An 11,883-nucleotide genomic window follows, 5' to 3' on the forward strand; every position below is an offset into this window, starting at 1 on the left:
CACCTTCTTTGTCTCTAATAGGCCCCACCCACCTCTTACTACCCGCTTACTGTTTACATGCCTGTAGAAGATTTTTGGGTTCCCTTTTACGTTAACCGCCATTCTACTCTCATATTCTCTCTTTGCCAATCTTATTTTCATCTTCACATCCCCTCTCATCTTATTGTATTTGGTCTGGTTCTCCCTTGACAAATTCACCTGACATGCATCATACACCCTCTTTTTTTGTTTCATCATCTTCTCTATCTCCCTCATCATCCAAGGAGCCCTTGCTTTGGTTCCCTTACCCTTCCCTCTTGTTGGAATGTACCTAGCCTGTACTTGGAACATCTCCTCCTTAAAGATCACCCATTGTTCCATTACAGTTTTTCCTGTTACCCTTTGGTTCCATTTTACCCTGGCTAGATCCTTTCGCATCCCATTGAAGTTAGCCCTATTCCAGTTTAGAAGTTCCACTCTAGATTGTTCCTTGCTCCTCTCCATTGCTAATCTAAATTTCTGATACGCTGATCACTCGTACCCAAATGTTCTCCCACAGACACTTGGTCGACTTGGCCCCCCTCATCCCCCAGCACCAGATCCAGCAATGCCTCCTTCCTAGTTGGGCCAAAAACATATTGGTCAAGGAAATTCTCCTGAACACATTTCAGAAATTCCTCCCCCTCCTTTCCCTTTACCTTAGCATTATCCCAATCGATATTTGGTAATTAAAGTCCCCCAATATCATCACTCTATAGCTCTTGCATATCTGTGCGATTTCCCAGCAGGTTTGCTCCTCTACCTCCCTCTCACTATTAGAATACCCCCAATATCGTGATCATACCCTTTTTGTTCCACAACTCTAACTTAATGGATTCTGTCCTTGTCCCCTCAAGAACATCCTCCCTTTCCAACACTACAATGTCTTCCTTAATCAGCACCGCTACCCCACCTCCCTTTTTTCCTTCTCTATCTTTTCTGAACACCTTGGCCAGTTCTCACTGTTTTAAGCCACATTTCCGTTATTGCCACGACGTCATATTGCCACACAGCTAATTGTTCTTGTAGCTCACCAACCTTATTCACCACACTTTGTGTGTTCATGTACATGCATTCTAAACCCATTTTTGAATTTTTCATTGTCTTTCTTAGTCTGCTCCTATCTAATATGATACTACTACCGCCTCTAGTACTATCTTCTCTAGTACTATCCAACACACTCACTCTTTTATGCACTTCATACCTCTTTTCTACTCCTATATGCTGGTGCCCATCCTCCTGCCAAGTTAGTTTAAACCCTCCCCAACAGCACTAACAAACCTCCCCGTGAGAATATTGGTTCTGGCTTGAGTGCGAAACCTGCAGGTGTCTGTTACCTCAAATTATGATAATCAGCAATTAGAGCCAAAATTACATGCTAAAACCAAACTTTCAGACAGTCCTGTCTTATTAGCACAGCACCCATTTAGCATCTGTTTTCCCCCTTTCACCAAAATAACCCTCACTGCAGAAGGCTGCTTACCTTTAAGAGCTGAAGACAACATTTAAGAGGAGCAGGCTACCTTTAAGTAAAGCTAGCCTTGCTCAAGCAACGCGAACTTTAGCCCCCTGCTGAGCGCACAGCTTGTCAGCAGTGCATTCAGCGCTAGGGTGTGCTCTACAATTGTGATAATTAGCACACAGCACGAAGTTGAGATGCTGCCTGCACTTTTTGAATGGGCACGGGCATATCTCGCATCGTGGCGCCCATGCCAGTTTTTTGCCATTATCGAATTGCTAGGCCCACATACGAAAAAGCCTGCAAGGTCACTTGGCCTATGCATTTAAAGTACCAAAAATAATGCTTGTAGAACAGAGATGAAAGCCAAAAAATTATCAATATGTGGCCTCAGCAAATGTGCACCTACGCATGTTAACATAAGAACATAAGAATTAGGAGCAGGAGTAGATCATACGGCACCACGAGCCTGCTCTGCCATTCAATAAGATCATGGCTGATCTTCGATATCAACTCCACTTCCCCACCCGATCCCCATATCCCTTGATTCCCCTAGAGTCCAAAAATCTATCTATCTCAGCCTTGAATATACTCAACAATTCAGTCCTTTGGGGTAGAGAATTCCAAAGATTCACAACCCTCTGAGTGAAGAAATTTCTCCTCATCTCATTCTTAAAAGGCTGACCCCTTATTGTGAGGCTATGCCCCCTAGTTTTAGATTCTCCAGCCAGGGGAAACAACCTCTCAGCATCTACTCTGTAAATCCACCTCAGAATCTTGCATGTTTCAATGAGATCACCTCTCATTCTTCTAAACTTCAGAGAGTATAGGTTCAATCTCTTCTCATACGACAACCTTCTCATGTCAGGAATCAATCTAGTGAACCTTCATTGCACCGCCTCTATGGCAAGTATATCCTTCCTCAGATAAAGAGACCAAAACTGCACAATACTCCAGGTGTGGTCTCAACAAAGCCCTGTAAAATTGTAGCAAGACATCCTTAATCTTATACTCCAACCCCCTTGCAATAAAGGCCACCATACCATTTGCCTTCCTAACTGCATGCTAACTCTCTGTGTTTCCTGTATGAGGAGACCTACATCCCTCTGAACACCAACATTTAATAGTTCCTTACCATTTAAAAAAAAATCTGTTTTTCTATTCTTCCTACCAAAGTGAATAATCTCAGATTTCCCCACATTATACTCCATCTGCCACCTTATTGGCCACTCACTTAACTTCTCTATATCCCTTTGCAGGCTCCTTGTGTCCTCCTCACAACTTACTTTCCCACACAGCTTTGTATCATCAGCAAACTTGGATACATTACACTCAGACTCTTCCTCTTTGTAATATAGATTGTAAATAGCTGAGGCCCAAACACTGATCCTTGCGGCACCCCACTAGTTACAGCCTGCCAATCTGTAAATGACCCGTTTATCCCTACTCTGTTTTCTGTCTCTTAACCAATCTTCTATCTATGCTAATATATTACCCCAACCCATAAACCCTTATCTTGCATAACAACCTTTTATGTGGCACCTTATCAAAAGTCTTTTAGAAATTCAAGTGTACTACATCTACTGTTTCCCCTTTATCTACCCTGCTAGTTACATCCTCAATTTGTTAAATTTGTTAAACATGATTTCCCTTTCATAAAACCATGTTGACTCTGCCTAATGATATTATAATTTTCTAAGTGCCCTGTTACCACTTCCTTAATAATGGATTCCAGCATTTTCCCGATGACTGATGCCAGGCTAACTGGCCTGTAGTTCCCTGTTGTTGTGCGTAGATACAGCCCAAGGTAGCCGAATAGTATAAGAATGGGACATTTTTCCTTTGAAAGGGCAGTGTGCTCTTGAGACAATCAGAAGACCACAGCCACGCAGGCAGCCTAGAGGTCCAGAAATGATCACTCTGGGCCTGGAAACCAGCTTTTATTATTTGCACTATTTGCACGTTATCTTGTCATTTAATAAAATACTATAGAACAGTTATAAAACCAATACTGTTATTAGTCAATATATATTAAAGCTTGTTGTGTGAAGCCACTTGAGCTTGAATCTGAGCGGAGGTTATTGTTGCTGGACTAACAACCATTTGTTGCAACCATAACCATGGGAATTCTGCTAAGAGAAACCAATATAGGTCAGCAAGGAAGTGGTACTGGATAACATATGGGCAAAAAAGTTTTTGATGAGCTGAATTTTAGAGAGAGGAGGATGGGAGGCTGGCCAGGAGAGCAATGGAAAAGTCAGCAAAGGCATGGATGAGGGTTTGAGCAACAGATGGGCTGAGGTAGGGATGGAGGTGGGCGATTTTATGGAGGTGGGCTCCAGAGTTAATGATGCGGGGACGGGAAGAAAAGTAATTGCTGGAGATGCTATAACTATAATCGGACAGGTAAGAGGGCAGTCCTATTGAACTGGACAGGCTCAAAAGCTTGATACCTTCTGCCAGTCTCAGCTGTTACTCCTTATTTATCTTGTTCTAAGTTACTCCTGATGTGTTAAGAAACATAACTTTCAGGATTTCAGCATGCCAATGCCAGTAGCCCTAATATCTATAGGGACTCGGTGAGTAGATTGCAGGGAGGCCCAAAGAAACATTGGAAACTTGAGTGAGACAGAATATACTGGAAGAAATAGCTACCTCCCCAATTTGTATGCCTTCAAATTGGGATGCTCAAATTCTGCACCACAGAAATGCTAAAAATGGTAAACAATGTTGAAATAACTAAGGATGATATTGAAAGAGATGCAGAACTCAACCACTGCAGAACAACAATCAACAAAGGCTGTTGAACTGTGAAGGAATAGCCATATTCAGAAAAGTACACCATTCTATAAAAGAAAAAGTCTTATTAAAACATGACATACTGAGTTTGGAAGTTTGGAAGCCTTAACAATCAAAAGCTGTTAACAGCATACAGGATTTTGAGATAAGATAAGTTGTTGACACTGAGACAATAGCCTTATTGAAGTAAAAGGTTGGAGGTTCCTAAAAGTCTGCAGCTTGGACAGAACACAATGGTATATACCTAGTTAAGTGTTATAAACCAACACTTCGGAAAGAATCACATAAAATTAAAGAAACATATGCCTTCGTAAAAGTAACATCAAATGAAACACGGAGACACGAACCAGTGTTACAAACAATTGAAGTAACTAAGAAATCTGTGGTACAACCAGCTGAGGTGATTAAGAATTGCATAGATAATCCTTAATAAGGTGTTCTAAATGCAAAAGATACAAACAGAAGACCTTCTTAAGAATTACATCAAATAGATACATCTGCTCCACATTGTTTTTATGATAAGTTTTGAACACCTAAAGGTAGAGACACAAGTCTGCTTGCTACAGCTGAACTGACTGTAAGAATAGCAGGGGTCAACAGAAAAATGACTAGAGATAATTAGCTTACATCAGCAGAAAACTTCAAAGGCTATACCACTGAGAAAGGGTATAAAAATTGGACTTTCAAATGGGAAGATAGATTCGCTTGAAGGAGCAAAGCGATTCTCAGGCTTCAGAGGCAAGTTCTACAAGTCTTCAACTCTTTGTATCTCAGGGATCAAGTTATTGTAAGGTATTTGATTTTGGTGGATATATTGAAATAGACTAAGAAATGTAAAAATGTAACAAAGTTAAGATTTGAGAATAAGGATCGCTGATGATAAGAATTGTAAGCTTTTTGTATTTGGAACTGTTAATCTCGCGATTGAATCACCAACTGTAATTACATGTCAGTTCTTTAATAAATCTATATTTTTTTAGAATTGTCTTACATAGTACTTCTGTATCAAACTCACAAACTCAATCTCTGTACACTCTTTGGTGAGGAGTTGCAGAATTCTAGAGGAGTTTTCCGGACCTTCATAATATCCGGAAGGTTACAGTCTAGCTAAACTTATTAAAAGTGCTATCTGGAGGACGGTAACATCTTCAGGTCATTCCTTTCCTTTAGGGAGAGATAGTCTGAACCTTTAGACCCAATTAAGCGTCTTTAGGATTCAGCTACCTCTAACTTTAGTTGAAGGTGAATGTCTGGGGAATACGCCTGATCTGGGGTAGCCCGAAAGGGGCTAGGACTAGTAATAATCCTTTCAGAACTACATAGACAAATGATGTTGAATATAAGTCAGAGAAGGTCATGATCAAAATGTACAGTGTTCCAGTGAGACTGCAAGTTGAGTATTGTGTTCTGTTCTAGTCACTGAGACACAAGGGAATCTTTCAAGCAGTGGAGGCAGAGCAGAGAAGAGCTATGAGGCTCCCCAGTGTTGGAAGTCAGGTTATGAGGAAAGACTCCTTCAATAATGAAGCAGCCCATGCTAGCCTACAGTCTTGGACTGACTAGCAATAGGTAGCATTGATGTCACATAAGTGACCATCTCTAATTAAAAAAAAAGCTCAAATATGAAGGTGTCTCATGACCTTCATAGCCAAGTACACCATTATCAACATCCTGGGGATCACCACTGACCAGAAGCTTAAATAATCTAGCCAACGTCAACACTATGGCTACAAGAGTGGATAAGAGACTGAATACTCTGCGATGGGCAGCTCACCTCTTGACCTCCTCAGTGCCTCTCGACAATGTACAAGATTCAAGTCAGGAGTGTGTTGGAATGCTCACCACTTGCCTGGATGGATACAGTCGCAACAACACTCCAGAAGCTTAACACCATCCAGGAAAAAATTATCCACTTGATCGGCATGACTGTCACTGAAAACAATATCCACCCCCTTCGCCAATGGTGCACTGTGGTTGCAGTATGTACTATCTGCAGGATGCACTGCAGCAACTCATCGCTTTGCCCAAGGATTTCTACCATCAAAAAGGGCAACAAAAGCAACATCGTGGGAACACCATCACCTACAATTTCCCCTCCAAGCCATATACCATCCTAACTTGGACATATGCCACTGTTTCTTCATTGTCGCCAGGTCAAAATCCTGGAATTCCTGAGCGAAGACCATTGTGCGAGCACCATCACTACAAGAACTGCAATGGTTGAAGGAGAAGGCCCGCCTTCACCTTCTCAGAAGAATTAAGGATGGGTAAGAAATGTAGCCTTGCTAGTGTCATCCACATCCTGAGAGCAAATAATAAGACAAAGACCTAGGACTGGATTTTACCAACCTTGGCAGGTCCATGGCAGGCAACGTCGGTGGCGGCTCCCGGCCTCACGGCTGGCTCCAGCCCGCTGTCGAAAATGATTTTCCACTGATGGGGCTTGTTAAACCCACCCAGTGCGTTTGCCAGCCAATTGAAGGAAGCAGCTCTGATGACGTCATTTGATGACGCGTCATCAGCCGGTTTCCTTAATGGGACCATGCGCAAATTTATGTTGACATTTATGCTGTCAGTGTTCTATACCATTTAGGTGCTGCAAACATTGACAAGCATTGCACAGAGTTGCAGGGCTGCAATCAGGCTCTCCCATGACTCCCTCTATATGCTTATGGAGGGAGTCACAGCACGCAGGGAGGTTCACTTCCCTGCCAAGGAGACCAACGCACCCTGGTTGCACATTGCACAGGAGAACACAAGCAGGGGTGTCATCAGGAGGACAAGGCTGCAGTGGCGCAACCCTTTCAATGATCTCAGTAGATCACGAAACGTTACTGCAAAGCCACACTCAACCTCATCCTGCTGTGCCACTCATCACATCCCCATCACTCTGCCGTCCCTACCCTACTTCTGCACATCCTCACACCAACTTACCTTGCACCTCCACCCATCCCTCCCTATCTACATTATCACTTCCCCATCTCACTAGCCACCCCTCACACTCACTCTCATCCTAATCATACCAACTAACATTACACAAGGGTAGGCACTTGGGTGTTTTATGCAATGTTCATGTAACGTTTCTGTTCATGTGGTGTCAAACATTGAAACCTTTATTTTCAACACTTTGCATTCTTGGACAGATTTGTGTGCACCTTTGGAAGTGACTTAGTGAGTTGCAGTGAATGATGAGACATAATGGTACCCCCCGCAATGGTGATGAGTGTGAAAGGAATGGCTTGGGCATTGTAGGGATGCTTTATGGTGTTGGTGTGGGGTGGTGCCAACCTGGTGCATCATGTGACAGCCAGGGTGTACAGCATCAAGTGAAGCAAATCTGGCCATGGTGAGGCCATTCCTGGCCCCCTAGGCAGCAATGTGGTCAGATGTTGATGTCCTGTGTCCTGTGCAGCATCAGTTGATTGCGGAGAAGGTTGGTGTTGCTGCTGGTGTTGGGGCTGATCGTGGTCAGATTCTGAGGACTAAGGTGAGATAGTTTCAAGGGCACCGATGCTGATGGAATAGATGGCAGGTGAAGTAGAGATGACAGAAATGATCTGTCAATGGTAGGAGAGGTAATAAGGTCAGACTGGATGGAGACTTGTGTAAAGACTTGCAGCATTCTGAATCTGTAGTGGAAATGTAGTTCAGAGAAGCTCATGACTAAGGGAAGATATCTGATTCAGCTGGGAGCTCTGGCTTGGCATTTAAAGCTGTCAACTCATCAGCTGAAAGAATGGCAAGTCACCTCCCGCCTCAGCTTCACTGACTACGCCTAGGCGCAGTGGGAAGCCGGTGAGCGATCTGTGAAAATCAAAAAACAATGGAAAAAGCATTGTTAAGTGGCTGTAAATAAGCCACTAATGATTTCAATTGCCTCCCCCGCCGCTGCATGTCAGGTCTGCTCAGCGCTGGCAGACCTGACATTTGGGAAAGGCGCATGGCGGCATGTTGACAGCGAGGTCCCGACCCGCTGTCAAAAAAAACACTTTCCCACCCGACCCACCACCAATCGTGCCCGTTGACCCCGCGGAATATTCTGCCCCTAGTTTTTCAGCCTGGATAAGAGGCATCTGAGCCAATCTTATAAAGTTTGCATGATTCTTAAGGGTGTGAAAAAGGTAAATCCATGATATTACTTTAAAGTAAATTGAAAGAGTAGGATAAAGGGACACATGTTTAAACTAATACCGGGAGATTCTTTTTCACACAAAGTGAGCAACACAGTGAATGGACGCTCAAATAGAATAGTGGTGGCAAAAACCCAGGAATCATTTAAGAAATAGTTGGATGCTGCAGTGGGGGAACTTTAGAGCATTCTGAATGGATGAATTAAGATGTGTGAAATGGCTTCCTCTTCTGCAATTGTCTTATGATCATGGTGTCACTGATATCTAAAGCGTGTTTATAGAGCATCATCCTTTATGTTTTCTCTTAACTGGATTTTGTGGTAATTCCATTGATGTATGGAGGATATTAGGAAAGAGGAAAGAAGAATTTACTCCATCTGTAGAAGTTACATGGTTGTTGAACTAAAAAGTTTATTTTTCTCACTCTGTATCCTGTGCCTCCTTTTCCCCTCTACAGTAGTGTTTTTTTTAATCCCATGTCATTACTAGATTGGAAACGTTCAACTTGTGTGGAACTGTTTCAGTTTCTGCAATGTCCAGTCATGTGGGACTCTTATACTGTGGGTTCTGCTGTGTTTTGTGAATGAAACAGATTTACAGCACATGCAGTAACGCAGAAGAAAGTCCTTAAGTACTACTATATGAACGCTCTATAAATCCCAGTATGAGTAAAATCATCTTATATTGCAAATTCTTTCAGATAAAAGTTGAAACATATGGACTTAGATCTGTTAAGGATACAGCATTACTCAAATTAATTTGATCCACCTCCTAGAACTTTGCTCAATTGGAGTTTTTAGTTGACTTGCAGTAATGTTGTAGCATGATGTCAAAGCTACGACAGAATTTAGAACATGGCATTATTACCACCCTTAATGTCTGGACTGCCATTTTTCCATAACAGAAAATTATAAAAATTACAGATACTTAGAAAGTAGGCTCTCACCTGTATTGAATTTGGAAACCTTCAAGAAAATGGATGTTGTTATGTAATTCCCCATAAGTTTTGAGTCCGCATGTAATAGTTTTTTTAGTTGTAACATTTAATTTAATTTTACTTCTTTGTTTGGATAAATAACAATTAGAAGTCTTTATTATAAATACATAAGAAAATATAATTGTTTTTGTACGGTACTCTCATACCTTATATGCTCTTGGTACTAGCAGGACCCAGAAACATTCTGTCCTTGGATAATTGTTTTGCCAATCTCTAAAATCAATATCTCCCTGTTTACGTTTCAACATATAACCACATCTAACTAGAAGGTAAAAGAAATTTAATATTAATCAACACAATGAAAATTATATAGCCAGTCAACTAAATATATAATTTACAATTTGAATAGAGTTTTACCAAATCGATAATTAGCGCTGAAACCATGTGCTTTGATTGTCTGGGTAGTGAAAAATTCAATTAATAACGACGTTCCAGATGATATCATTGCTGGATTCTCTGCACCACAAGTTGGTCCATCAAGGATCGGTGCAAGTAAACTGTCACCATTATAAACTACTACACGATCACTATAGCAGTTTATAAAGTGCTGTACTTGAAATGTAGTAAATTGCAAGAAAATCTATAAAATAAATGAGATTATGATCAAATCAGATAGATTATCCAGAAAGCCATGATTCAGATGTATTAGTATAGAACAATAAAATAATGTGCAATATGAATTAAGAGCACCCTTTTATAGAAGAAATGCTGAGGTATCTTTATCGTTGGAAGATAAGATTGAGTCTTCAGTGTTCTGAAGATAAAATCAGTTTGCTCAGTTGTTTTGGCTCTTCAACCTACGTTATTCTCTCCACTTGCCTGGAAGAGTGCAGCTGCAGTAACACTCAAGAAGCTTGACACCACTGAGGACAAAGCAGTCTGCTTGATCGGCAGCCCATCCATCACCTTAAATATCCACTCCCTCCTTCACCGGCGCTGCAGCGTGTACTATCTACAGGATACACTGCAGCAACTCACCAAGGCTTCTTCGATAGCACCTCCGAAACACACAGCCTCTACCACCTAGAAGGACAAGGAAAGCAGGCGCATGGGAACACCACCACCTCCAAGTTCCACTCCAAGTCACACACCATCCTGACTTGGACATATATCACTGTTCCTTCATCGTTGCTGTGTCAAAATCTTAGTACTCCCTACCCAACAACACCGTGGGAATTCCTTCATCACATAAACTGCAGCAGTTCAAGAAGGTGGCTCACCACCAGCTTCTCAAGTGCAATTAGGGATGGGCAATAAATGCTGACCTTGCTAGCGAAGCTAATTTTCCAAGAATAAATTAAAAAAACCATCATTGGCCATCTGCTATCAATGACATGAGACCCAAATGATCTCAAAGGCTCAAGATCATTGTATTCCATTAAGTATTTGATCATTTTTATCTGCATTTATTCCTTATAACCTACAAGCCTATTTGTTATTAGCTCATTTTTGAAGATTAAGAAACAGAGAATTAACTCTTGTAAGCTTCACATGTCCATTACTCTGGGATATGTTTTTTTCTAACCATTAGTCTCACTTGAATCTTATTAATTTTGTAACCATGTCCTCCAGTACTGCTCTCACAGCCCAAGTTAAATAGCCTGCTCATATCTACATTAATTACACCAATCACCATGTAATAACTTTGATCATGCCTCTTAATTTTTGTTTCTCCAATGAAAACGATTTCAGTTCTGTGAGTCTCTCTTCATAACTTATTAACGAAGTTACGAGAACTTCAGCCTATTACCAAAGGAACAAATTTCCTTACAGTGCATTCACACATGTTTGAATTGATATGAAGTGGTTTCAGCTTTGCACAAATGCTAAACTGGCAGTGTGTGAAAGTATCAAAGCCCAAACTGATTTTGAAGCAAAATGGAATGACACTACCTTCAGCAGGGAGGCCCCCACTTCATTATGGTGCGAGATCAGGCCCTGACACTGGTTTCAGGTTGCATTTCCAAAATGGGTGAGGATTTCTGAGACCTGCATTAATGTCAGGGCCTCACATGCAGCCAATACTGATTGTGAAATAACAGACATATTGCCCCTAATTTTCCACTGTATGCTGGCTGCGTGTGAGGCCCCAGAAGCAGTAGTATCAAAAATGTCTTACTATAACTGGAGCATGGGTATGAAGTAAAACGGTTTCACACCAATACTACAGTTGTAATGTGAATGTTATCCTTAACCTATACTTCAACATGACCATAAAATAAATTTTAGCAGATATTAAGCAGTTTATCAAATCTGCTTGTTTTAGAAATCAATGCGGGAAAAATTTGTGTTCGCCAGCAAAGTTGTCGGTCTGGCCGCAATGCTAACTGAGTGAAATTGGTCTGGGGGGGGGCATGGAGATAGGTGGTGCAGCGCCCACCTTCCGTGCAACGTTGTCCTGGTGGCGTTGCTGGAGGGATCCGGGACGAAGTTTCTGTCCAGGTCCGGCGTTGCAGGTACCCACAGCCTCCGTGAGTGAA

The 11,883-nt window shown here is 41.7% G+C and overlaps 1 long non-coding RNA gene across 1 annotated transcript in view; it reads right to left on the minus strand.

Annotated features, from left to right (window-relative positions):
- The window catches only part of LOC147106567 (uncharacterized), a 65,363-nt gene extending 55,387 nt beyond the window's left edge, over window positions 1–9,976 (minus strand). The window contains exons 1-2 of the long non-coding RNA XR_015080950.1: window positions 9,761–9,976; window positions 9,550–9,665 (exon numbers count right to left, since the gene is read on the minus strand). This is a non-coding gene — a long non-coding RNA (uncharacterized LOC147106567). The remainder of the gene's footprint in view (window positions 1–9,549; window positions 9,666–9,760) is intronic.
- Window positions 9,977–11,883: the final 1,907 nt, after the last annotated feature.

This window comes from Somniosus microcephalus, chromosome 15, assembly GCF_052327205.1.
Source record: "Somniosus microcephalus isolate GS21.2 chromosome 15, FLI_Smic_1.0, whole genome shotgun sequence".
Classification (NCBI taxonomy): Eukaryota; Metazoa; Chordata; class Chondrichthyes; order Squaliformes; family Somniosidae; genus Somniosus; species Somniosus microcephalus.